Source organism: Protopterus annectens, chromosome 1.part0, assembly GCF_019279795.1.
Source record: "Protopterus annectens isolate FY-2018-M chromosome 1.part0, PAN1.0, whole genome shotgun sequence".
In the NCBI taxonomy this organism is placed as follows: domain Eukaryota; kingdom Metazoa; phylum Chordata; order Ceratodontiformes; family Protopteridae; genus Protopterus; species Protopterus annectens.
The window spans coordinates 1,180,920,756-1,180,945,634 of NC_056725.1; positions in this window are offsets into that span (position 1 = coordinate 1,180,920,756).

A 24,879-nucleotide genomic window follows, 5' to 3' on the forward strand; every position below is an offset into this window, starting at 1 on the left:
TGTGGTAAATGTAAACAGTGCAGTTTGTGTTGTGACTCAATTTATTGTATTTATTTCTTTCAGAATGACCCTGATTTATAGTCTGATGAATTTCTGTTTTAAATAAAGAACGAAAGTGATAACTACAATTTAAATTTGTTTCTGTGAATCTCTTACAGTGTTTTTTTTGTTTTTAGTTTTTCTAGTATTTTTAGTGCTTTGTTGTTTTACGTTTTGAGTGTTTTGTTGAGCATGGCAAGTGGAGTATCTGCTGAAGATCCTTTGTTGGATCTAACACTGCATTCTCAAGTAGGAGATTTCAATGATTTGGTTCAGAAGTTAACTACAGCAGTGACTGGTGCTGTGTTGGAGAGTCTAGCAGCTAAAGGCTACACTAACAATTTTCATATACCTGTGTCGAAGAATTTATTAAATTCACAGTTTCCTGTGGCTGCATCATCTGCTGAAGTAGAAGATTTCAATGGTTTGGTTCAGAAGTTAACTACAGCAGTGACTGGTACCATGTTGTAGAGTCTGGCAGCTAAAAGCTACACTAACAATTTTCATATACCTGTGTCAGAGAATTTCTTAAATTCACAGCTTCCTGTAGCAGGATCATCTGCTGGAGACACTGCACAACCATTGCCGGTCCACAGAGATGTGTTGGCTAATGTATTTCAAGAAGTCATCAATTTGTTTGGTATTGTACAAGGTAATGAAAACTTTGGTGTAATGAACAACAAAAATGAGACAATGAACGTTAATAACTCCACTGCTTGTAAAAGTGACATTTATAAATTTGAACGCTTAACCATCAAGTTAATTTCTTTGCAATACGAAGTCTTATACCTAGAGGAGAACATTAAGACTTGTTGTGTCCCTAAGAGTCTATGTATGTTTAAGTTCCCCAGTGGAGTAAAGATGGGGACAAGCTTTATAAAGAACTTATGGAATTATTTAACAACATGGGTGTTTCACTCATGAAAGCTTTGATGGGTCAATACAAGAGAGATATAGAATTACTGAAAGTTGACATTGAAAGTTTGGACAAGCCGATTAAGAGCTACAGTTGTTTTCAGTTGTTTTCCACTCTGTTTATTGGCATTACAGCCAAAATTGAAAGACTGAGGTCAACTATCATCAATAAGAAAAGGTGGAAATTAAAGCACGATATTGAAGTCTATTCCAAAGTTTTAGCTTTCCTGTAAGAGGAGAGGCAGAAGAAAGTAATTCCAGAGTTCTTTTACTGTCAACAGTTCAATCAGAAGTTCAAACAGGGCCTGACATAACCAATCAAATGACTATTAGCCACACTACATCCAGTCAAAAAGTGAGTACTAATAAAGTGGTTCCTGGTGTTTCTTCGCCAATGCCTTTTTTATTGAACATCAATGGGAATGTGAAAACTCCAAAATGGTCAGGACAAAAGGCCCCAAAAGGCAAAGGAAGGGGGAAGAACCAGCAAGAGAAGTGATAAAATATAATTTGGAGGTTTTGAACTTAAGTGACATTTCTTTATCTCCAGATCACATTTCGGTAATATTGATCTGTATTCAGTGTTAGGAATTAGACCATTATTTACTTTAAAAAATCACTTAACATCAAAGATCTTTTAGAAAAGTAGGTGGCTAACATGCAACAAGTATCACCACAGTTGGCACTTTCAGCTGTGGTAAATGTAAACAGTGCTGTTTTATCAGAAACATCTCTATCTTGATGTTCAGTCATTGTAATACAACTGTTACTCCTGCTTTTAGATCTAACTGTGAGTCAAAATGTATTGTTTATCTGGCTATGTGCAGTTCATGTGATTCTTTTTACATCAGTAAGACCATCAGATGTTTAACTTATTACATCCAAGTGATGCCTCCAGGTGCATCTGCAGTTAACTCCTATTGATGCCTCTAGGCATCAGATATTGCTTGTTCACATTTGTATCAATAATTCCAAAACCATGCTACATACAAGGTTTTAAAAAAATGTCATCTTAAAGCTTGCAAAATGGCAAGGTCAAGTGCATTGACATTTTAATTTTGTCTAGTGCAGGTAACTAGATATTAACTGTTGTTTTTATAATATTAATTTATAGAGATATAATCTTCACATTTTTCTAAATATCTCAACAACCAAGCAACACAGACAGAACTCCTTAGCCTCATATGAAAGCTTTCAGCTAGATGAATAAAATGCTTCTGACAGTATGTGTGTAATTTTTGATACTGCATTGACTGTGACTTAAAAAAATCTTGTTTATGACCTGGAATCTAAAGAATACTGCCACTATAAAAATAGTTTGTGCTGAAGAGTTTGCTATTTATACTTCTTTTATAAACCCTATGGTTCCAGAGATATGAATATTTGTTTGAAATGTGAGGACATAATTTGTTTCTGTCAAAAGGCTTAGGCTCTGCCCATTGGAAGTTCCAGTGCAAACTTCCTGAGCTCCATTGGAGTGAATGAGTTAAGGAAGAGGATTTACAAGCACTTGTTGGCCATTAGAAAGAAAGATTTTAACAATTCTTTAGTGAAACACGCTTTGAATTGTGTAAATTTCAAAAAAAGTTATGTTCACAGTTACTGACCGAGTACATGATAATTTATTCAATGGTGATGTTAAAACCTTGCTGGAATGCCGTGAATCGGCTTGGCAAATTAGACTCAGAGCCGATAGGGCTCTGAGTCTAAATGATTCCATTAACATTAATTGTTTCTTAGCAGCACAGAAACTGTAATTGCTTAATTAACGGCCAAATACCATCGGTTAAATTTGATGTAATGTGACTCTTTCAAAATGACCCTGATTTATAGTCTGATGAAGTTCTGTTTTTAGATAAAGAATGAAAGTGCTTACTACAATGGTTTAAATTTGTTTCTATGGATCTCTTGTAGCGATTTTTTTGTTTTGTTTTTTTTTTCTTAGTTTTTCCAGTTTTTTTAGTGCTTCGTTGTTAAATCTGTTACAAAGAAACATTATATAGATAATTGTTAAGACATCTAGATACAAACCGGTAATTGTTCTGTAGTGACACTATTATGATTATAAGACCAGTATTTCTGCTTTGGTGACCTTATGCATGATATTAAACTCCAAGTATAAAACATTTAGTATGCAAGTAGATCATGTGCAATACATGTGACAAGCAGACATACGATATAACTTTATAAGACATGAGTAAGGAGGTCACAGTACAGATGCTAAGAATAAATAATATTGAGGTAAGGAGTGTGAAACAGTCAGTAGGTAGATAGCAGTTAAAGCTAGAAGAGGGAGAGTGGCATCATAAAGATGATGAGTCAAGGAGAACGGGGGTAATGATAATAAGGATAATAGTGTACTTACTAACACAGAACCGAGGTATAAGAGAGTGGTGGAAAGTATCTGAAGGAGATAGATAGAATAGGAAGGTAAGAAAGAAATCAAAATATAAAGTGGGGATTATGGTAGGAAGGAATTCGAGGAGGAAGAGGAGTGGAAGAAAGGATTGTTGAGTAGACAGGGATAGAGGTTATAAAGGGATATGGGGTATGAGCTGACAAAGGGAAATGGAGTTGCTCTGGTGAGGAGCATGTGCACAAACATGTATGCTTTAGGTGTTGTTTTAGTAAGGGCTTGAATGGAATTCCAGAGTTTAGATATGTAATAGGAGTATAGCGAGTCATCTGCTGAGTTATTAGCCTTTGTTGTGTTTACTAACAATTTATTGGTTGAGTGAAGAACTTTACCAGGAGAGCAATGCTGCAGGGTATCTTTCAGTGCTGGATGTCTTTCTGGTACATGTATAAGACTGGTGCAGTAATAAGTTGTGGACATGTTAAATAATTGAGTAGCTTAATCCAATTTAGTTGTTTCAGGGCTGTATAATGATGAGTCTTATATGTAAGGTTGGCAGAAAGTTTGGTTACTACTTTATTGTAACAGATGGAAAGTTAGCTAGCATTGAGGTTTGTAAGAATAGTTGTAGCATATAATAAGGATGAAAGAAGGTTGGTAGATGCTAGTGCTTATCTTGCATCATCTGTAAGGTAGTGTTTGGTTCTATAGTGGGAGCTGAGTTTCTGGTGTGTTTCTTAATGGCATTTGATATATGTTGGCCAAGTCTGAGTTTATTTTCAATTAGGACACCCAAATTTTTTCTTTGGATTACAGTTTCAATTTTTGTGTTTGATGAGGTTATTTTGAAAGTTTGTGTTTCATTTTGGTGTTATTTAGGAGGAAAGCGCATAAGTTTTGCTTTTTAGGATTTAAAATAGGTTTGCATCTTTTAGCTAAGTTTCAATAGCACTGAAAGAATTTTGGGTGATATCCTGAAGTGTAGGTATGGATGGGGCTGCACACATAAAGGCTGAGTCATCAGCATATTGAACTGAACTATGTTATCAACGATGGTTATCATATGTAGTTTGTTTTTAAAAATGTGGAATAAGAGGTGGCCTATTAATGAACCTTGTCGGTAGCAGACGGCAACTGGTAGGAAGAAGTAAAGAGTTTGTTTCCATTTGACTGCTTGCTGCCTGTCAGTCAGACAGCTATGAAACCATGAAACAGAGGGTGGAGTGAAGCTGAGGGAAGAAAGTTCAGTAAAAAGATGTTGAAGGAATATGGTATCAAATGCTTTTGATTAATCTAAGTATACCAGGTAGCCATCATTCCCATATTGATATATGATTTTGGCGAAGTTGAGGAGAGCAATGGTAGTGTTATGGTGAGGCCTAAAACCATGCCTGGGTTTGGAAGATAGGTTGTCAGAGATAATCTGTGAAAACCCTACTACCCTACCAGACTCCTTAAGTGACCACCTTCTTATCTGAGTACACAGACACGCTATTTAGGTACTTAAGTTCCATCTCTACAGAGAATGTCACAACCTCTCCTCTTTTAATAATGATACCTTCAACAACATGCTCAGTTCCATAAACTGGTCCATTCTGAAATACATCCCCCTAAATGATGCAGTCCTGTATTTCACTCGTACTTTCCTTGCCATTCTTGACTGTCTTGGCACTTCTTAGAAAAGTTAGAATCAAAACAACCCACGCTCCTTGGCTCTCAAAAGACACCCTCACTCTTATGAAAAAAAGAGATAGCACCTAGAAACAATGGTTTTGAAATAAAATATACTTCCCTTCACCAGCAATATAAATAACTTCATAACCTTACCAAAAGCACCTCAGGAGGGATAAGAAAAACATTCTATTATAATGCTCAACTCACCCAAATCTCTAACCCCAAAACATTCTGACACTCTATTAATAAAATCCTACACTCAGGTAACCCTACCACCCTCATCCCCAACCCTGACAAAACTCCCGTTGAAACTGCCACTGTTAACCCTTATTTCATAGAATCTATTCACAAACTAACCCAAAATGGTCAAAATGATAATCTCACTCATACCACTGTCAGTACTACCAGTAACACCTCTTTAACAATAAGCCCCATCCCGACTTCTTACATAAAATCTTTTCTGCTTAAATGAAAACCAAGCTCCCCATCTTCTGACAACCTTTCTCCCCTCTTTCTTAAATTCACTGCCCACGCAATAGCCTACCCTGTTTCCATTTTGATTAAATAGATCTATATAGGAATCCACCATCCCTGACATATGGAAATCCTTTTACACCATTTCACTACAGAAAGGAGGCAATAGCAATGAGCCATCCAACTAGAGACCTATTGCCATCCTCTCTCCACTATCTAAACTCCTTGAAAAATGCATACAAACCGCTACTTAAATACCTAATAGATGAAAACCTCATAACTCATACTCAACATGGATTCAGATCCCATCATAGTACATACACTGCCCTTCTGTCCTTTACTTCTGAAGCCAGAGACAAAAATCATCTTGTTTCCTGCCTCTTTCTTGACCTCTCAAAAACTTTCAATACTGTCTCTCATTCTAAACTTCTTGCTAAACTAACTTATCTCAGACTGTCCCCCTCTACTATTGAATGGTTCTCTAGCTATCTCACTAATAGACAGCAGTCGGTAAGTTGACACTCCACCTGCCCCCCTTTCTTACCCATTCATACTCAGCTCAAGGCTCCATTCTTTGCCAGCTACTTTTTAATGTTTTTACCAACCAACTACATACTTCCTGTACAACCTCCACCCTGATACAATATGTGGACATCTCCACTCTTATCTCCTGTGCTAGCAACATTTTCATCCTCCTCTCTCACTCAATATACCTTTTTGTCCATAAAAAATGGCTAACTTACAACCGATACTTAACCCCAAGAAAACCAAACTTCTACTGTTTCTTCCTAAATCTCTCTCTCTCTCTCACCTCAAATCCATCTTCACCATTTCTTCTCTTGATAACACCATTATTCAAGGTGACCCACATACAAAGCTCTTCAACATTATAATTAATGACCAATTAAAATTTGATACCCATTGTGATGCCCGTGCCCTAGCCCAGCAATCAAGGAGCCTCAATCCTCACCACTAACACCAGTGAGGATCTCATATAGGAGGAAAGGATAACAAATACACACAGTAAAGTACAATTTCCCTTAAGAGCATACAGAGATCACAGTCAGTCCGGGGATGGTCTCTCCCTTGCTCTCCTGGTCCCCAATAAGACTCCCCACTGGCACAGCTATAGGGTCCAGATCTCAGCCTAGTGGGTAAGCTAAAACCTCCAGCACCCTCTCTGTCCAACCATTGCTTCATGTCCCTGCCCAAGTAGCTGACACACACACACACACACACACACACACACACACACACACACACACACACACACACACACACACACACACACACACACACACACACACACACACACACACACACACACTTTGAGAAGAGTTTATACAACCACACAGACACTCCTGGGGAAGGCTGGCACAGGTTCCCCAGCTGTGCCCCTTTTTTCCAAACTATACGGTAGTACCACTTGCCACCACCCACTAATATTTATCAGCTACTTAAAGGCCCTTAAAAGGGTGTCCAGTTATTACTGTGCAATATTATTATCCAACTGGTAGTATGACTAAACAGTCAATGATTATTAGAGTGACTTGGTACAGGATTCGTATATACATGCAATGTACAATTAGAGCTTAACTCATCTTTACTTAAAACAGCTACAGTTGAAAGGTTTTAAAATATTTAATAATAAATAATAAAAACACAACACAATTCTTCTTACTGCACAGTGCTAATCAACAGTTCAGAGATTACAGAGAAATACTTAAAATAATTCAGTAGTACAGTTCTGACATCACAGAAAACACTTAGTCTAATCTTTCTAGTTTCTAGCTATTTCTAAGAGAAAACACAAGTCTAAGATAAACTTACTTATAGAGCAAGACAGTGCTGGTCAGTTGGAAGGTCAAGACAAAAATGCTTAATGCCCTCTGATTCTCTCATTCCTGGTTCCCATTACATAATTCTTCACACTTCCCTGGGTTTCCAGGCTAACAGAAACTACATTTACATTCTTAACATCTCCTTTTGTTATCTTGCAGCTGGTCAGGAAGCAGAGCAATAAAAATACATTTGCAAGTTTAAATCTAGCAATTTAACTCTTGGTTAAAACAATAGAAAGAATGCCTTCACCTAGACAAGCCGGAGCCAACTTTAGATCAAAGGGTCATGACATGCCTGTGGTTTACATTAATATTTACAGGTGACAGAATTATCTATAAAATTATATCTGGCTAGGCTGGAAGACTTCACATTTCTCCCCCCACCCGGAATACTCAAGCTAGTTTTTCAAGTGTCCCTTGAGAAATGCTGCTTGAGAGAGTTAGGTCTATCTGAGTATACCTTACCCCATTCCCTGTCTTGAGAGCCCATCTGCATTGGCATTGCTAATCCTACTGCGGTGCTGCACTTGACATATCATATGCTTGCAACCCCAGGCTCCATCTTAGCAATTTAGCATTTTGCTGGCTGGCTCTGTTTAACCATGTTAGGGGGTTGTGATCTGTCATAACAGTGAATTTCCTTCCATACAGATAAGGCTGAAGTTTCTGCAGTGCCCACACTATGGCTATACAGTCATTTTCTACAGCTGCATAGCATTCCTCCCTTGGTTGGAGCCCATGACTGAGATAAATCACTGGGTGCTCTTCTCCCTCTGAAGAAATCTGGCTAAGTACAGCTCCCACTCCATGGTTCGAAGCATCCACCTGCACAACAAATTCTTTGCTGTAATCTGGATTGGCTAACACAGTGGGTCCTCCCAAAGCTTCTTTAAGCTTCTGGAATGCCTGCTCACATGCTGGGGTCTACACTACCTTATCTGGCTTGTTCTTCCTTGTCAGGCCTGTGAGGGGAGCAGCTACCGTACTATAACTGGGGACAAACTTTCTGTAGCACCCTGCTGTCCCTAAAAATGCCCTCACCTGCTTTTTCATAACAGGTGTAGGCCATGCCTGAATGGCTTCCACTTTGGCAGGTTCTGGCCTTATCTTACCACTCCCCACTCTATGTCTTAGGTAGGAGACCTCTGCCATACCCACCTGACATTTGCTCAGCTTAATGGTCAACCCTGCCCTCTGTAGTCTGCCCAGCACCTCCCTGGCATGCTGAAGGTGCTCTGGTCAGGAATGGCTGTAAGATGGCAATATCATCTAGGTAAGCAAGGGCAAACCCTCCTGCTCCTGCTAAGATATGATTTACCAGCTTCTGGAAAGTCGCTGGGGCATTCTTCACCCCAAAGGGCATCTTTGTGAACTCATACAAGCCAAATGGAATCACAAAGGCTGACTTCTCTCTAGCACTGGAAGTCAAGGGCACCTACCAGTAACCCTTGGTAAGATCAGTGGTTGTAAGATACTTAGCCCCACCCAGCTGCTCTAGGGCCTCATCTGTCCTAGGCATGGGGTAAGCATCCAACTCTGTATGACTATTTAATTTCCTGTAGTCCACACAGAACCTGGTGCTGCCATCCTTCGTTGGCACCGGCACCACTGGGAAGGCCCAGGGACTGTTGGACTCTTGAATCACCCCTAGTTCCAACATCTCCTGTACCTCCTCCTTCAGAGTCTGTTTGACTCTCTCAGGCACTCTAGAAGGGGCCTGCCTAATAGGCCTTTGGGGTCTTTGTATCCACCTGGTGCTGCCCCAGGTGGGTGCATCCTGGTTTCTGAGTGAACATGTCCCAAATTCCTGCAACACTGCTCGGATGTCTCGAACCTTGGTAGGAGATAGCTGCTGGGACATTGCTACCCCTTCCACTGAGGTGTCAGCCTGAGCCTCACTGAGGAGATCCCTCCCAAGATCTCCCTCAGACTCCTCCTGCAATCCACTGCAAATACTCAGCACAAGGGCCTCCCTATCACGGTAAGGTTTCATCATGTTAACATGGTACAATTTGTGCCCCTGCCTTCTGCCTAGCAGTTCTATCATGTAGTTAACCTCACTTACCTTTCTTACCACCTTGTAGGGTCCCTCCCAAGCTGCTTGCAGCTTGTTGTGTCTGACAGGAATGAGAACCATTACCTGCTGCCCCACAGCATATTCTCTAGCTCGAGCATTCCTGTCATACCAACTGAAGATCAAAGGCAAGAAAAAACAAACTGCTACTAAACCAGCACAGCTCCTGATGCCAAACAGCAGGACTAAATGCTTCCCAAACACATGTATGCTTGTACTGGAAGCCAAAGGCAAAAACAACAAGCTGCTACTAAGCCAACACAGTTCCTAATTCTAAGCAGCAGAACTAAACACCTCCAATAAGCACAGTCAGAGAGGTGAAACTCATCAAAGATAAACTCAGCCAGATAGCCAAACTCACTGAAGCAGGTCTTTTTAAATTCCAAAGGGATAAGCAAACAAGACGCCAATAAACAAACGACTTCAGTTTTATTAAGCACCATGATACTGCTTTTTGTCGGCGCCCTGCCCCAACTTCTTCAGACTTTGAAAAATAACAACTCACACTTAAGTGCTGCTACATTTAAAGCCATTGCAAGCAAAGTCTATTACAAAACACACCCTCCAATTACCTTAAAGGAACAGGCACAAGTAGCTTCAATCTAACTAAAATGTTCCTCTCCCATAAACACACAATATAAAAAGTTGTATATAATATAAAATATACAACTGTAAACTGTAAGGAACAGTATTAGTTTTACAGTTGCATATTTTATATATATTGGCGTCTTGTTTGCTTATCCCTTTGGAATTTAAAAAGACCTGCTTCAGTGAGTTTGGCTATCTGGCTGAGTTTATCTTTGATGAGTTTCACCTCTCTGACTTTGCTTATTGGAGGTGTTTAGTTCTGCTGCTTGGAATTAGGAACTGTGTTGGCTTAGTAGCAGCTTGTTGTTTTTGCCTTTGACTTCCAGAACAAGCATACGTGTGTTTGGGAGGCGTTTAGTCCTGCTGTTTGGCATCAGGAGCTGTGCTGATTTAGTAGCATTCCTGTCATACCACACCATTTTCTGTTGTTGAGTTTCTGCCAGCTTCTCCTAGGCCAAGCCCATGAGTTCCCTGAGCCTTGTCCTGAGGTTTAGGATGTATGCCACAGCAGACCCCTTGTGAGACTCACAATCACCTTCCCACTCATCTCAAATTAAATCTAGAGGTCGCCTCACCCTATGCCCATACAGCAACTCAAATGGTGATAAACCCATGGATTCCTGGGGAACTTCTCTGTAAGCAAACAACAGATGAGGCAAATATTTGTCCCACTCTCTCTTAAACTGATTTGCAAATGCCCGTAGCATGGACTTGATTGTAGAGTTTAACCTCTCAACCAGACCATTAGTCTGGGGATGGTAGGGGGTGGTCTTCATGTGCTTCATCCCACAGGACTTCCACAGACAAGCCAGCAGGTCTGACATGAAATTGGCATCTCTGTCAGTCAGTATTTCTTTTGGTAAACCTACCCTGCTGAAAATCTCTAACAAAGCATTTGCCACCTTCTCTGCCTCAATGGAGGACAAGGGCACTGCCTCAGGGTATTGTGTAGCATAGTCCACTGCCACTAGGATATACTTTTTCCCTGTGGAACTTGGGGTACTCAGAGGACCCACAATATCCATAGCTACCCTCTTAAATGGCTTCTCAATCACAGGCAAAGGCATCAAAGAGCTCACACACTCAGTATTTTAATACAAAAAGTAATTGATTTCGTCAGGCACATAGACCAAACTTCATCAGACAATTTAATAATATAACAGTTCAGCTTTTATAACATCCCCCATGCCCAACAATTACTTACTCAATTAGAATCAGTCTAATTTAATTAAACTAATCAATAATACATACAATACACTTGAACATAAAAAATAATAAAAAAATGTTAAAACAAACCAATATTATATACTGACTAAATAAAAATGTAAATGTATAACTGTGCTCAATACACACACGCTTTTTTCTTCAATAAAAAATTGTTTTCATCTATCCAGTACTCTAAGCTTCAATTTGCTACTAATAGAAATAGTGTCATTCAAGCCTGGGGGGACGTGGGCATTAAGGAAGACTGGCCACCAAGTCTCCCTATCCTCCAATCATAATTTCCAAGGTCCCCCCCGCTCACCCCTCCTAACCTGCTGTAACACCACAAATTTGAATACATGGTCAGGAAATATTCTGAGGTGTCTGTATAAAGTGTTTTTTTCATCACTCCTATGAACATCATAAAGATGTTCATAAATACGCTGACTCAATTTACGTTGAGTTTTCCCGATATAAAAACCGGGACAATGGGAACAGAGGGCAGCATAAACAACACCTTGCGTATGACAATTAAACTTACCCTTAATACAAATGAGTCTATTCACAATTTTAACCTTAGATGGCACTAAAATATTCCTACACTGGCTACACGCACCACAACTTATCATTTTGCCCTGCACTTTACCATCCCTGACTTGTTCTAATAAGTTTTTGATATTCCTACCTCGTCTGTAAAGAAATTCAGGGTGTGTACCAAACAGGTACCCAACCCCGGATCACTATTCAAAATTGTCCAATTCTTATTGATTATAGCCTGTATAACACAGCTATCACTAGAAAATGTTGTTACCAATGGACATGATGCAAAGTTGTCCCTACCCCCCATATTCACGTTGACCAAATTTACAGTGTTTCCACAAACACCAACTTTAGTTGTATTAACATTGATAGCTAAGTACCCCATGTTATCATTTAGTTTATTCAAGATAGGCTTAAAATAGCCACTAATACGTTTGTCTATTACCTCCTTTTTAACATTTTTGATCAAATACTTGGGGTACTCCCTATCCAAAAACATCTGACACATGAAATCACATTCTTCAATAAAGTCCTTATATTTGGACACCATCCGGGCTGCCCTAACCAACTGGCCCTGGATTATGCCTCGCTTGACATGTGCAGGATGACTACTGTCAAAATGTAAAATTCTATTCAAATACTTTGGCTTTCTATAAATCTTAGATTGCAACCCGCCCCTTGTTTTAATCAAATTGACATCCAAATAGTTGATCTCATCTGCCCCTACATTATGTGTAAACTTCAAAAATGTGGAACTTCCATTAATATAATTCATAAATTCCATGATATCTTCCACTGAACCCTTCCAAGCAATAAACAAGTCATCCAGGTATCTCAAATACAAAATTGCATTACTAATCAAAGGAGAGGAGAACAAATACGTTCTCTCCCACCAAGCCATCACTATGTTGGCAAAAAGTGGACCACATGGGGAACCCATAGCCAACCCCTTCAATTGTTTAAAGTAATGTCCCTCAAAAAAGATGTAATTATTCCTAAGCACTACCTGCATGAGTTCTGTATACGTATTATTGATAGGCTGAGGTAACCTAAACTCTTCAAACAAATATTCAGAAAACCATTCGAGGCCTATATCCTGAGGAATGCAACTATACAGATCTTTAACATCTATAGTAATGAAAGTGACATTCTGGTTAATCACATCTACACTTTTACACTTGTCCAGAAATTGCCACGAATCCTTGCACAAATGAGGGATGGCCACAACTCTCTCATTCAATTTGTGATACAAGTATTTAGCAATATAACTGGTTTTGGACCAGGATGAATCAACTATTGGCCTAAAGGGTGGATTACCCAAATCCTTATGGATTTTAGGAATACCAAAAATCCCTGGAATTTTCAGAACATCAGTGGACATATAGTTGTACTCATCCAGGTCAATTTGGTCCTCCATTAACATGTCCAAAAGATCACTGTCTATCCTACTATATGCAATGTTAATTTCATTTAAAGAAGCTTCAGTATACGTATCACCATATAAAATTTCAAACATTTTCTGCACATAGTCAGCTTTGGACATGATAACCACCCCTCCCCCATTATCTGGTTGCATAATCCGTAAATTCTCATTTCTTAACTCATTTAGACAATCCATTTCAACCACGGACAAACTGGCCTCAAACACATGGTTCCCAAAAAAATGTCGAAAATCAGTCTCGCACATTTTTTCAAAAGCTTTAATAGCATCCTAAAATCCATAAGGATTTGGGTAATCCACCCCTTAGGCCAATAGTTGATTCATCCTGGTCCAAAACCAGTTATATTGCTAAATACTTGGATCACAAATTGAATGAGAGAGTTGTGGCCATCCCTCATTTGTGCAAGGATTCGTGGCAATTTCTGGACAAGTGTAAAAGTGCAGATGTGATTAGCCAGAATGTCACTTTCATTACTATAGATGTTAAAGATCTGTATAGTTGCATTCCTCAGGATATAGGTCTGGAATGGTTTTCTGAATATTTGTTTGAAGAGTTTAGGTTACCTTAGCCTGTCAATAATACATATACAGAACTCATGCAGGTAGTGCTTAGGAATAATTACATCTTTTTTGAGGGACATTACTTTAAACAATTGGAGGGGGTGGCTATGGGTTCCCCATGTGGTCCACTTTTTGCCAATGTAGTGATGGCTTGGTGGGAGAGAACTTATTTGTTCTCCTCTCCTTTGTTTAGTAATGTAATTTTGTATTTGAGATACCTGGATGACTTGTTTATTGCTTGGAAGGGTTCAGAGGAAGATATCGTGGAATTTATGAATTTCATTAATGGAAGTTCCACATTTTTGAAGTTTATACATAATGTAGGGGCAGATGAGATCTCCTATTTGGATGTCAATTTGATTAAAACTAGGGACGGGTTGCAATCTAAGATTTATAGAAAGCCAACGTATTCGAATAGTATTTTACATTTTGACAGTAGTCATTCTGCACATGTCAGGTGAGGCATAATCAAGGGCCAGTTGGTTAGGGCAGCCCGGATGGTGTCCAACTATAAGGACTTTATTGAAGAATGTGATTTCATGTGTCGGATGTTTTTGGATAGGTGGTACCCCAAGTATTTGATCAAAAATGTTAAAAAGGAGGTAATAGACAAATGTATTAGTGGCTATTTTAAGCCTGTCTTGAATAAACTAAATGATAACATGGGGTACATAGCTATCGATGTTAATACAACTAAAGCTGGTGATTGCAGAAACACTGTAGATTTGGGGTAGGGACAACTTTGCATCTTGTCCTATGGTAACAACATTTTCTAATGATAGCTGTGTTATACAGGCTATAATCAATAAGAATTGGACAATTTTGAATAGTGACCTGTTTTGGTACACACCCTGAATTTGTTTACAGACGAGGTAGGAATATCAAAAACTTATTAGAACAGGCCAGGGATGGTAAAGTGCAGGGCAAAATGACAACTTGTAGTGCGTGTAGCCAGTGTAGGAATATTTTAATGACATCTAAGTTTAAAATTGTGAATAGACTCATTTGTATTAAGGGTAAGTTTAATTGTCATACGCAAGGTGTTGTTTATGGTTCCCTCTGTTCCCATTGTCCCGGTTTTTATATCGGGAAAACTCAACATAAATTGAGTCAGCGTATTTACGAACATCTTTATGATGTTTGCAGGAGTGATGAAAAAAACGCTTTATGCAGACACATCAGAATATTTCCTGACCATGTATTCAAATTTGTCGTGTTACAGCAGGTTAGGAGGGGTGAGCGGGGGGGGGGGGACCTTGGAAATTATGGTTGGAGGATAGGGAGACTTGGTGGCCAGTCTTCCTTAATACCCACGTCCCCCCAGGGTTGAATGACACTATTTCTATTAGTTGCAAATTGAAGCTTAGTGTACTGGATAGATGAAAACAAATTTTTATTGAAGAAAAAAGTGTGTGTATTGAGCACAGTTATACATTTACATTTTTATTTAGTCAGTATATAATATTGGTTTGTTTTAACATTTTTTATTATTTTTTATGTTCAGATATTCAAGTGTATTGTATGTATTATTGATTAGTTTAATTAAATTAGACTGATTCTAATTGAGTAAGTAATTGTTGGGGGTGGGGGTGTTATAAAAGCTGAACTGTTATATTATTGAATTGTCTGATGAAGTTTGGTCTATGTGCCTGACGAAAGCGCTTACTTTTTGCATTAAAATACTGAGTGTGTGATATCCATTTCAGTAAACTTCTTTCTGCTCAACGAGTGGTTCTTTTTTATATTTTTTACTTGTTATCTTGTTGTTGTTTTTTTTTGCATCAAAGGAGCTCTCACCTTGTCTCCTGCCTTGCCTACCTTTTGGCACTGCTCACGAGTCCTGCAGTACCCTGTTACATCTCTGGAAATTCCAGGCCAATAGAAGTTCTGCATAATATGCCTATTTGTATGTTTTATGCCCATATGACCTGCAAAGGGAATGACATGGGCTATGGCTAGAAGTGCCAGATGGTAGGCTCTAGGCACTACCAACTGCTGTACTCTCTCACCTTCTAGGCCTCCCTCAGAGATCCACTCTCTGTATAGTACCCCTTAGCCTTAGTATACAGATTCCCCCTTTCCTTGAGAATCAGGTGCCTCCCTAGCTACCTGCCTTTGCCCTTGCAATGTAGGGTCTAAGATTTGAGCCTGTCTCAACTCTCTCCTTGTAACCCTTCCCAGCTCCCCTTCCACAGGACGTCTGGCTTCCTCTGACAGTGGTGCCTAACTGTCAGCCTGGGAACTACTACTAACCTCTACCTTTGCAGTCACTCTGTCCAAGGGACCATCAGTACCCACAAGCAGCTGTGGCTCACATTCAGTCTCACACTGCTACAGAGTAGCTCCCTCCCTGAAGTAACAACTACAGCAGTCCTGGCTGTAAGTATGCAGTCTGTCTGGGTCACTCCAGGCTACCAAACCCACATGCTTGTCACCTAGTCTCACTGTGTGTAACTGCATAAGCACATGGTACTGCCTCATCCAAATCCTTCCCTATCAGGACATCTGCAGGTATATCCTCAAACGCACCTACTTGCTGGCTTCCTTTTCCACCCTCCCAGTCAAGGTGAACCCTAGCCAAAGGTATTTGGAATGGGATACCTCCTAATGTCCTGACTGGAGTAGACTGCCCAGGCAAGTAGTGCTTCTCTGTAACCATTGCAGGCTTTACAATGGTTTATCAGAGGCTGTGTCTCTCTTGGAAATGGCCTCTTTGCCATTCACTACAATAGGATATAGCCTCTGGTAGTAGTTTGGTACCCTTGTTGTCCCAAGACAATCTACTATTGGCATTTTGTCTTTCCCACTTGCTGGCTCCCTCACCTTTTGTTCCCCACCTTGCCTCTGTGGGCACCTGTATGCCACATGGCCCCACCGGTTGCATTCAAAACATTGAACCCTAGCTCCTGGATGTGTCCCTGGGCTAGTGGTTTCCCCTGCTACTGGCAAATTCTGTTGGGGCAGTCTGTGCTGCCCACCATGGTTTCCTTTTGACCCATGAGCAGTACTGGGTGTCCCTTTCCTGTGCAGGGCTGCCTTGCTTGCCAGGTACAGGTCTCCCTTCTTCTCCAACTCACCCGAAGTAGCACATTGTCAGCTAACCAGATCCTCATGTCCTCAAGCAAAGTGCTAAGGGCTTGTTCCCTCACCAAAAGGTCTGCCAGCCCTTCAAAAGTGGTGACCTGACATCCACTCACCCACCTATGGAAATAAGTGCTCAGTTCAGCAACATATTGACACACACTTTCATCTGCCTTGCGTCTATGCTCATGAAATGTTTTCCTATATGTTTCAGGTGTTAGCTTAAACAATTTTAACAAATGCTTTTTAACAGCAGTATAATCAAAACATGGAATGTCAGACATTTTTGACAATACATTTACAACTTTACCATGGAGTAAGCGAGTCAGGTAATCAAAACATGCAATGTCAGACATTTTTGACAATACAGTTACGACTTTACCATGAAATAAGGGGGTCAGGAACCGTACCCAGAGCCTTTCGTCAACACTATACTGTTTGCATACCCTCCCAAATATATGAACAAAACTATCAAAATTATCCCCCTCTTTAAACTGTGGAAGAAATTTACTGACCTGTTGTGCTTCTGGGATCCAGTTACTCCCATCTCCATTACCTCCATGACTTTGGCGAATAGACAGCATCTCCTTCTCATGCTGCCTCTGCCTCTCCTTTTCCTCAGCTTCCAGGCACAGCAGTTTCTTATTCTCCTCACTCTCTAGACACCTCAGTCTTTCAGTTGCTTCTATTTCCACATGCCTGGCCTCCAACTCAAGTCTCTTTAGCTCCATACTTCCTCTGCAGAAAGGTTGAGCTGTCCATTCTCCGAGGGTATTATATCTCCACTGCCAGTCTGATTGTCCTCCTGGTTGCTGTTTTCTGATGCAGCTGTAACCAAGGCTGCAATCAGGTCTGCTTTAGTCAGGTTTCCATGCACGAGTCCCCTAGCCTGGCACATCTCCGCCAGCTGGCTCCTTGTCAGCTTTCCATACTCCTCTGCTGACATGCTGCCTGCTCACCCTGACTAGCTAAGCTAATAAAAGAAATAAAACAATTGTGATCTGAACTCTGAGTATTCACTGTATGGCTGGTTTAGAGTACAAAACACCTTCAAAGCTCACTGTACGCAAGCTACAGGAATTCACTCTATCCACGCCACTACAAAACAATTAGTATTTGCCAACCAATTAATATGTGGTGTGGATATCCCACCACTGCCAAACAATTAATATGTGATGCCCGTGCCCTGGCCCAGCAATTAAGGAGCCTCAATCCTCACCACTAACACCAATGAGGGGCATCTCATATATGAGGAAAGGATAACAAATACACACAGTAAAGTGCAATTTCCCTTAAGAGCACACAGAGATCACAGTCTGGGGCTGGTCGCTCCCTTGCTCTCCAGGTACCCAATAAGACTCCCCACAGGCATAGCTATAGGGTCCAGGTCTCAGCCTAGTGAGCAAGCTAAAACCTCCAGCAACCTCTCTGTCCAACCAGTGGTTCATGTCCCTGTGTTGGCTGATAATAATAAAAAGAGTAAATGATCTTATATGTGCTCTTACACTGACGTCGTTGGTGTGGAGAGGTCAAGAGAGGTCACATGACCATGTGCTTTATAATAAAGGAGGAAGCGAAGGTTGTTCCCCTCTTCCATTTTTAACCAGATTGATTGCCTTCATGTGTGTTTATTTTCCTCTGTAAATGTATGTCTAACCCGACTTTCTTACCCTTAAGATGATACGGCCAACAGGTTATGGGTCCAGGAGGGAAGTAGAAAGCCGATGGCACAGACTATGTTTCGATGGAGATGAGAAAAATTACAAGTTATGGGAGATGAAGTTTCTGGGGCACCTGCATTTGCTAGGGCTGAAAGATGCTATTTTGCAAAATGTGCAGCAGGACGCAGAAGACAACGAGAATGATGAGGAAGGCAATGACGATGCTGAGAAAAATGAGGAGGCATATGCAGAACTAATACAGTTCTTAGACAACAAAAGTTTGTCCCTCATCATGAGAGAGGCCGCAGATGATGGTGAGAAGCGCTTCAGATCCTGAGAGACCATTATGCCAGGAATGGGAAGCCAAGGGTAATTAGTCTATACACCGAATTAATAAGCCTCCAGAAGGCCATCAGTGAAAGTGTCACAGACTATATTATTAGAGCTGAGATGGCCATTACGGCACTTAAAAATGCAGGGGAGAAGCTCAGTGTTGGATTACTAATTGTAATGATCCTGAAAGGGTTGCCTGAAACCTTTAAACCATTTGCAGTACACATCACCCAAGATGATGATAAATTGGACTTGGGTGAGTTCAAAACAAGGTTGAGAAGCTATGAACATACTGCGAAATTTAATGCCAATGTAAGTAATGATAATGTGATCAAAGTAAGTGGCTTTGGGGAAATTTTGAAAGCAGAGATTATATGCTATGGCTGTGGCCAAAAGGGACACAAGGCACGAAAATACCGGAGAGAATATAAAGGCCAGAGACAGTGATGTCGTTTGTGTAAAAACTCTAGCCACAGGGACAGTAACTGTAGATGAAAGAAGAAAGATAATGTGAAACAAGCAACTGATGCGGATGATCACACATTTGTCTTCAGAATAAACGAGCATCAAATTCGTGAATTAAAACAGAAGGATTAATGGTGGACACTGGCGCCACGCCACACATAATTAATGACCTGAAAAAGTTTAAATGCTTTGATGCAACTTTCTAACCAGAGGAACACATTGTGAAATTAGCTGATGGAATGAGAACATGTTGGGCTGCACTAAAGAGAGGTAATGCAGAGGTATGGCTGCTAGACACAGAGGGGAGCAAAGTAAAGGTGATGATGACTCGGTCACTGTATACCCCAATGTATCCACAAAGCATTTTTTCCTGTTAAGGCAGCAATGTCCAAATGGGCCTCGATCAACTTTAAACAAGCCAGGACCAACTCATCTATAAAAACGGCACCAGGTTTGACATAATTGAGTATGATAGACTCTATTACTTAGACATATATGATGAAGAAAACGATAGTGAGATACATTATGATGCATCTCAGAGCTGTCATGACATTCAAGCGTGGCATAAAATGCTTGGTCACTGTAATTTCGAAGATGTGTCAAAACTAGAAAAAGTAGTAAAAGGAATGAAAATTAAAGGTAAAGTTGAGAAACCTAACCTAGATTGTGAAACCTGTATGCAAGGGAAATTTGTCCAAAGCAGAAACAGAGAACCAGATGCAAGAGCAAAAGCTGTGTTTGAACTAGTCCATACTGATATGGCAGGCCCAATTGAGCCAGTAGCAAAAGACGGCTTTAAGTACACTTTAGCATTTACTGATGATTACTCAGGTGTAACATTTGTCTACTTTCTGAAAGCCAAGAGTGATACAGTCAAGGCGACTGAAAAGTTTATTGCAGAGTTAGCTCCTTATGGGAAGGTAAAGTGTATCAGATCAGATAATGGCACTGAGTTCATGTCGAGAGACTTTCAGTCACTATTGAGTAAAAATGTTATAAGACATGAAACGTTAGCACCTTACTCACCCCATAAAAATGGGATGGCAGAGAGAAGCTGGAGAACACTGCTTGAAATGGCAAGGTGTATGTTGATAGAGAGTGATTTACCTAAAGAGTTGTGGACATATGCAGTAATGACTGCTACTTCATTTGCAACAGATGTTATAACAGACGTGTGGGGCAGACCCCATTCTTTATGCTAACAGGCAAGAAACCTGATCTTTAAAGGATGAGATAATTTGGATCAGTGTGTTATGCATACAGACAAGATAGAAAGAAGTTAGACCCAAGGTATGATAAGGGGATCTTTGTCAGATATGATAAAAACAGCCCATCATATCTGGATTATTATCCTGACACGGGAAGGGTCCTTAGACACAGATTAGTCAAGTTCTTTACAGGTTAGTCAAGTTCCTTACTAAGAATGTAGCTGAATGCCAGATTCAGACAGACCCAGAAGTGATAGATGAAGATCTTAATACCAGAAGAAGTGTGCATATTAAGTCAGAGTCAAAAGTTGACAGTCAAGACACAATAGTAAAGCAAGATGAGGAAAGGCAGGATACACACTACTCTAAAAGAGAGAGAAAACCACCTGCATACTTGAAAGACTATGAGTGTAAAGTTGAAAATGACGATTAAGTTAATATTGGCTATTGTTACTGATTAATATGCAACACACCGCAGAGCTTTAAAGAAGCCATGTCTTCGTCTAACTTGGAAAAGTGGGTCAAAGCTATGAAGGAAGAACTTAAGTCTTTAAAGGAAAACAACACATTTACACTCACCAGACTGCTGGAAGACAAATATGCAGTGGGGGGTAGGTGGGTTTTCACGGTAAAAGACAATTAAGATAATACAGAGACTTACAAAGCTAGATATGTAGCTAACGGCTACAGTCAATCGCTGGTATAGATTATAATGAAACATTTGCACCAACTGTGAGTATGACATCTGTAGTAAGCCTAATGCAGATGGCAGCTCAGTATGATTTAGAATTGCACCAGATGGATGTACAAGCGGCTTATTTACATGGCCCTATAGACTGTGAAGTGTATATGGAGCAACCTGAAGGTTTCGAAAATACATCACTAAACGATGTAAAGGAAATGCTCAAGGCTAAATTTAAAATGAAAGATCTGGCAAAGCTAAGACATTTTCTAGGCATTGATTTTACCCAGAATAGTGGTGAAGTAAAGATGAACCAAAAGAGGTACATTATGAAAATTCTTGAGAAATTTGGTATGTCTAATTGTAAAGTAAGAAGTACCCCCACCAAACAAAAAATAAACTTTGAGTATGACAGTGAATTTACAGATCCATGAAAATATTGTGAGCTTGTGGGTAGTTTGATATATGTTATGACAAGCACGAGACCTGATCTTAGCTAGACTATAAGTAAACTTGCACAATATTTGTCACAACCAAGTGAATGTCATTTAACACTAGCCAAACATGTGTTAAAATACTTGAAAAGAACATTGGACAGAGAGTTGTGTTACAAGAAAGTGAAGGGAAACTTCAACTTATAGCATACAGTGATGCAGATTGGGCAACAGATCAAAATGATAGACGTAGTACAACAGGTTATTGCTTTAGCCTCAATAGAGACGGGCCTATTATTTCGTGGAAATCAAAGAAGCAACAAACGGTATCTTTATCTACATGTGAGGCAGAGTACATGGCATTAGCAGCAACAACACAGGAGAGTCTGTACCTTGTGCAGCTGGTGAGTGGAATGGATGGAGAGTGCAAGTATGTGCCAGTAACAATATTTGAGGAAAATCAAGGAGTAATCGCTTTGTCGAAGAATCCAGTAAGCCGACAGAGATGTAAACATGTTGACATTAAGTATCATTTTGTCAGGTCAGCACTTAATGATGACAAAATAAGCATTGAATATTGCCCGACAACAGACATGGTTGCAGATGTCTTTACTAAACCTGCTACGAAATTGAAGATTGAAAAGTTCATGTATTACATATTTGGAATGTGAAGGAAGAGTTATCCAAGAATATGTTCTTAAAATGTATTTTGTGTACAGTGTAAGAGCAAGTGGGGGTGTTGGCTGATAATAATAAAGACAGTAAATGATTTATGTGTGCTCTTACACTGACGTCATTGGTGTGGAGAGGTCAAGAGAGGTCACATGACCATGTGCTTTATAATAAAGGAGGAAGCGAGGGTTGTTCCCCTCTTCCGTTTTGATTGCCTTCACGTGTGTTTATTTTCCTCACACATACACACACACACAAACACACACACACACACACACACACACACACACACACACACACACACACACACACACACACACACACACACACACACACACACACACTTTGAGAAGATTTTATAAAACTACACAGATGCTCCTGGGGAAGGCTGGCACAGGTTCTCCAGCTGTGCCCTTTTTTCCCAGACTATACAGTAGTACCACTTGCCACCACCCACTAATATTTATCAGCTACTTAAAGGCCCTTAAAAGGGTGTCCAATTATTACTGTGCAATATTATTATCCAATCGGTAGTATAACTAAACAGTCAAGGCATATTATAGTGACTTGGTACAGGATCCTTATATACATGCAATGTACTCTTAAAGCTTAACTTATCTCTACACAAAACAGCCACAGTTGAAAGGTTTTAAAAGATTTAATAATAAATAATAAAAACACAAGACAATACTTTTTACTACACAGTGCTAGTCAAGAGTTCAGAGATCACAGAAAAATACTTAAAATAATTCAGTAGTACAGTTCTGACATCACAGAAAAACACAGTCTAATCTTTCTAGTTTCTAGCTACTTCTAAGAGAAAACACAAGTCTAAGATAAACTTACTTGTAGAGCAAGACAGTGCTGGTCAGTTGGATGGTCAAGACAAAAATGCTTAATGCCCTCTGATTCTCTCTGTTTTTAAAATCAAATTCCTGGTTCCTATTACATCATTCTTCACACTTCCCTGGGTTCCCAGGCTAATGGAAACTACATTTACATTCTTAACATCTCCTTGTGTTATCTTGCAGCTGGTCAGGAAGCAGAGCAATAAAAATATATTTGCAAGTTTAAATCTAGCAATTTAACTCTTGGTTAAAACAATAGAAAGAATGTCTTCATCTAGACAGGCCGGAGCCGACTTTAGATCAAAGGGTCACAACATACCTGTGGTTTACATTAATATTTACAGATGACCAAATTATCTATAAAATTCTATCTGGCTAGGCTGGCAGCCTTCACACCCATATACAGTACTGTATCAAAAAGACCAATCAGAAATTCAGCTTATTCTACAGGCAAAAAAAAAAAAAAAACCTAACCCCTGACTCCAAACAAATTCTAGATCAGGCTTTCCTCCTTCGTTATCTACTATAAGCCTCTCCTATCTTTACTCATCTACAATCCACCCTTCTAGCTAAACTCCATCAAACCTATTACAGTGTTGCAAGATTTTTCACTAACCAACCTTACAAATCATATCAATGTCTTGCCTTAAATTCACTTCACTGGCTGGATTTATCCAAACACCTGCTTCTCTCCCAGTTGAAACTCATGCACTCTTTACTTTCTAAACCCTTAACCTGTCCCTCTCTCTCCTCCATAATATTCCTTTACATCCCCTCCTGCACTCTCCACAGCTCAGACCAGCACCTACTTGACACCTACAAACCCAACAAAAATATAGGTAAACTTCTTTACAAAAACAGTGTCCCTGACTTGGAACAATCTCCCCTCTAACATGAGAACCATTACTAGCACATATCTCTTCAAAGCCAAACTCAAGGCTTTTGACACAATTCTCCACTCAGACATATTAGAAAAGCAAATGAAACTTGGAATAAACCCTTATGTCAGCATTTTGCAAACTGGCTCACAGATTGGATGCAGATAATCAAACTAATGGAAGTTACCTCCACAAAAAGACCAGTTAGCAGTGGAGCCCCCCAGGGCTCTGTGTAAGGACATTTCCTGTTTGGTATCTACTTTTTCGAAGTAAAAACCAATACCAAAGGGCTCTGGCTGACTAAATTTGCATATGACTGCAAACTAGGAACAGTAATTGAATCACCAAATGTCTTAGCCATCCTACAGAAAGGTTTGTATGAAATAAATAACTGGTGCCAAAATCATAGACTGAAATTAAATGCCAAAAAATGCATTATTGTATCCTTTGGGAGGTCATCTATCCCAGAGAACTATCACATTGCCAGTACACCCCTTATAGTTCACCCAGTTGTCCAGAATTTGGGAACATATGTGGAGAGTGACCTAACCTTTGCCCAATATGTGTCCATTGTAATAAGAAAGTCCTTCTACATTGCATAGTTTATAAACAGATTGTGTCTATACCTAAGGATGTCATTGTCCCACTTTACTCAGTCCTCATTAGGTCATTAATTGAATATAATGTCCCCTTTGACATGTATCTGTCCAGAAACATGCAACAACTGCATTGCCCACAGAGATACCTTATCAAAAGGATACAAGGCCTAAACAACATGTCCTTCATAGAATGACTCAAAGTTCTGTCACCATATTCAGTATTCTACAGGCTGCTAAGATGCGACCTGTGCCTGGCATACAAGGCATTCTTCAACCTAATACAGATGGATTTACTGCACATCAGTAAGTCAA